Source organism: Octopus sinensis, linkage group LG10 (genome assembly GCF_006345805.1).
Source record: "Octopus sinensis linkage group LG10, ASM634580v1, whole genome shotgun sequence".
Taxonomy (NCBI): Eukaryota; Metazoa; Mollusca; class Cephalopoda; order Octopoda; family Octopodidae; genus Octopus; species Octopus sinensis.
In genome coordinates this window covers 6230156-6234857 of record NC_043006.1, presented here as the reverse complement: position 1 = coordinate 6234857, position 4702 = coordinate 6230156, and the positions used below count along the sequence as shown (strand labels likewise).

Sequence of the window (4702 nt, the reverse complement as noted above, 5' to 3'; positions counted from 1 at the left end):
GTCCTCTGTTTCGGCAATACATATAGTAAAATTGGAACGATACAGAAAAGATTAGCATGGCCCCTGCACAAGGATGACACGCAAACTCATGAAGCGTTCCATATAAAAAAAAAAAGAAAAAGAAAGGCGGCGAGCTGGCAGAAACGTTAGCACACCGGACGAAATGAGTAGCTGTATTTCGTCTGCCGTTATGTTCTGAGTTCAAATTCTGCCGAGGTCAACATTGCCTTTCATCCTTTCGGGGTTGATAAATTAAGTACCAGTTACGCACTGGGGTCGATGTAATTGACTTAATCCGTTTGTCTGTCCTTGTTTGTCCCCTCTATGTTTAGCCCCTTGTGGGCAGTAAAGAAATAACTAATGTCCTCTGCCCCTTGTGGAGGCACATGGCTTAGTGGTTAGAGTATTGGACTTATGATTTTAAGGTTGTGGTTTCAATCCCTGGACCAGGTGATGTGTTGTAGCCTGTTCTTGAGCAAAGCCCTTAATTTCACGTTGCTCCAGTCCACTCAGCTGGCAAAAACGAGTAACGCTGCGATGGACTGGCATCCGATCCAAGTGGGGAATTAATATGCCATGGAAACCAACCGTTATGAGTCAGATGAACTCGAGAAGGTAGCAAACTAATGGCACCCTGAAGATGGTGTGTTGTGATTTAAGGAAGAATATACTGCTGGGTTTAGTAGAACAAGATACAGTGCAGAGGGTTCTTTGTGACACACAACAAGAGTGCAGCAGGATTGTCTCTGAACACTTCTAAGATGCACACTGCCATGCCCTAAGCAACTTGACCTCAACCTTCTCGATTGAGGCCTTGAGCAGAGTGAGATCCACATAATATCCCAGGACAAAACCCCTTTAAGAAAGGTGTGAATGCAGTCAAAACAACCATGGTTATATTTTACGGATATTTTTCGTTTCCCTTCTATTTCTACTATAGAATGTTTTTCGTTGCCAATAGAATATTTTTAGTTGTCTAAAGAATGTTTTTAGTTGCCTATAGAATGTTTTTCGTTGCCAATAGAATATTTTTAGTTGTCTAAAGAATGTTTTTAGTTGCCTATAGAATGTTTTTCGTTGCCAATAGAATATTTTTAGTTGTCTAAAGAATGTTTTTAGTTGCCTATAGAATGTTTTTAGTTGCCTATAGAATGTTTTTCGTTGCCAATAGAATATTTTTAGTTGTCTAAAGAATATTTTTAGTTGCCTATAGAATGTTTTTCGTTGTCTAAAGAATGTTTTTAGTTTTCTATAGAATGTTTTTTGTTGCCAATAGAATATTTTTAGTTGTCTAAAGAATGTATTTAGTTGCATATAGAATGTTTTTCGTTGCCAATAGAATATTTTAAGTTGTCTAAAGAATGTTTTTAGTTGACTATAGAATGTTTTTAGTTGCCTATAGAATGTTTTTCGTTGCCAATAGAATACTTTTAGTTGTCTAAAGAATATTTCTAGTTGCCTATAGAATGTTTTTCGTTGCCAATAGAATATTTTTAGTTGTCTAAAGAATGTTTTTAGTTGCCTATAGAATGTTTTTACTTGCCTATAGAATGTTTTTCGTTGCCTATAGAATATTTTTAGTTGTCTAAAGAATGTTTTTAGTTGCCTATAGAATATATTTTGTTGCCTATAGAATATCTTATGTTGCCCCTAGAATGTTTTTAGTTGCTCATAGAATGCTTTTAGTTGCCAATAGAATGCTTTTATTTGTCTATAGAATGTTTTTAGTTGACCCTAGAATGTTTTTAGTTGCCCCTAGAATATTATAGTTGACCCCTGAATGTTTTTAGTTGACCCAAGAATGTTTTTAGTAGCCCCTAGAATATTTTTAGTTGCCTATAGAATGTTTTGAGTTGCTAAAGAATATTTTTAGTTGGCCCTAGAATGTTTTTATTTGCCTACAGCATGTTTTTCGTTGCCCATAGAATGTTTTTAGTTGACCCTAGAATGTTTTAGTTTCCCCTAGAATGTTTTTAGTTGACCTTATAATGTTTTTAGTTGACCCTAGAATATCTTTATTTGACACTAGAATGTTTTTAGTTGCCCCCAGAATGTTTTTAGGTGCCCCTAGAATGTTTTTATTTGCTTATATAATCTCTTCAGTTGCTCATACATTTTTTAGTTTCCCCTAGTATGTTTTTAGTTAACCCAAAATGTTTTTAGTTGACCCTAGAATGTTTTTAGCTGACCCTAGAATGTTTTTAGTTGACTCTAGAATGTTTGTAGTTGCACATAGAATGTTTTTTTGTTGACCCTAAAATATCTTTAGTTGACCCTAGAATGTTTCTTATTGACACTAGAATGTTTTTAGCTGACCCTAGAATGTTTTTAGTTGCCCCTAGAATGTTTTTAGTTGCCCATAGAATGCTTTTAGTTGCCCATAGAATGTTTTTAGTTGACTGTAGAATGTTTTTAGTTGAACCTAGAATGTTTTTAGTTGCCCCTAGAATATTATTGTTGCCCATTGAATGTTTTTAGTTGACCGTAGAATGTTTTTAGTTGACCCTAGAATGTTTTTAGTTGCCCCTAGAATGTTGTTAGTTGCCCATAGAATGCTTTTAGTTGCCCATAGAATGTTTTTAGTTGACTAGAATGTTTCTAGTTGACACTAGAATGTTTTTAGCTGACCCTAGAATGTTTTAAGTTGCCCTAGAATGTTTTTAGTTGCCCATAGAATGCTTTTAGTTGCCCATAGAATGTTTTTAGTTGACCCTAGAATGTTTTTAGTTGCCCATAGAATGCTTTTAGTTGCCCATAGAATATTATAGTTGCCCATTGAATGTTTTTAGTTGACATGTTTTTAGTTGCCCATAGAATGTTTTTAGTTGACCCTAGAATGTTTTTATTTTCTTACTTGTTTCAATCATTAGAATGTGGCCATGCTAGGGCACTGCCCCGAAGAATCTTTAGTCATAGAAAAATCAGCATTTTAGAATTTAGATTTAAAGTCTTTTGTTTTCTTCACTCTGCACATTATTGAGAATGAGCTGATCCTTTGAACTTTCTCTGGTTGTTGAAGGTCTAACAGAATTATGGCGCCGAAGGCTAGTCATTCAAGCATACATCTTATCATTCTTAAAATTTTTTGGAGTAAATGCTTTCCCTTTTGTTAGAATTCAGGCAATGTTTACATTGAGTAGTAAAGAATCTTGTGTTCTGTTATTTTATTCCACTTATTTTCAATTGAATATATTTTTGTTTCCTTAAAAATTGGAAAATAAAAGTTTTTTTACAACTACAATTTGTTGTTGTTTATGTGAAATTATAAAAAAATTCAAGAGATTTGTCTATTATTTCTAGCATGTGGAAAGACCACCTAGGCTTAACTTCATTTAATAGTTGAAAATTACGTAAAAAATATTCTTGGGTTGATACATTCAACTAAAATTTCTTCAAGGCGGTGCCTCAGCATGGCCGCAGTCTAATGATTGAAACAAGTATAAATAAATAAAAAAGAGAAATATATCAAATGGAAATTGTAGATGTGTACCCTGTGCCAGCGGAACGTAAAAAGCAACATCCAAACATGGCCGATGCCAGCGCTGCCTTGATTGGCTTCTGTGCCGGTGGCATGTAAAAAGCACCAACTGATCGTGGCTACTGGCACCTGTGCCAGTGGCATGTAAAAAGCTCCCACTATACTCATGGAGTGGTTGGTGTTAGGAAGAGCATCCAGCTGTAGAAACACAGCCAGATCAGACTGGAGCCTGGTGCAGCCTCCTGGCTTCCCAGACCCCTGTTGTACGGTCCAACCCGTGCTAGCATGGAAAACAGATGTTAAACGATGATGATGATGATGCTGATGATGATGATGATGATGATCACTGAGGTGGTTTTGATCGGGCTTAAAAAAAATTCTGGGTTCAATACAGTTGTCTAAAGATTCTTCAAGATAATGCCCCAACATCCCTGCAGTCTAATAACTGCAATAAGTAAAAAGGGAAAAACAATTCTGGGAGTTCAACAAAATATTCTTCAAAGCAATACTCTAGCATGGCCACAGTTTGATGACTGAAACAAGTAAACAGGGGAAAAAAACCTAAAAATATAACTGAAGTGGTTTTGTCCACTTTCACACTTTAACTATGGGGGTTGTCCTGGGGGGTGGAGGTCCTAGTGGGGGTTTTGTCATACACTCAAACAGAGCTTACAGAGAGAGCCTCTACAAGGTCATTCAACCTATCAGAAATAGCAGCAAAATCTCTCTCTCAAGTCACACAGTAGTTATTTGTTCCTTTTTACTTTGATAACAACACACTTCATATTTAAAGTAACATAAATAAACAACACATTATATGACATAGTTCTAAATACATCCAAAAGGACAGAATGGTCACAGCTGTGACTGACCGATCAGACTCGATGGGAAGTAAAAAATAAATAAATAAAAATCCAGTATGCTCTAATTTTATTCAATCCACTTATAATTAAAGGCCTTCCAACCTTGACCATCTCATCTTTTCTATATCCAAAAACTTCTTATCTTCTGTAATTTTCTTTTCCATTTTATTTTATAAAAATGTAAAAATTACAATATCACTGAAAATATAAAATTTGCCAATCCACTTATAATTAAAGGCCTTCCAACCTTGACCATCTCATCTTTTCTATATCCAAAAACTTCTTATCTTCTGTAATTTTCTTTTCCATTTTATTTTATAAAAATGTAAAAATTACAATGTCACTGAAAATATAAAATTTG

General features: G+C 35.0%; 1 non-coding gene across 1 annotated transcript; it reads left to right on the top strand.

The window, feature by feature from the left end:
- LOC115216852 lies at positions 1-108 on the top strand. Its single transcript, XR_003882112.1, has one exon. It is a non-coding gene; the product is annotated as a U6 spliceosomal RNA (small nuclear RNA).
- Positions 109-4702: the final 4594 nt, after the last annotated feature.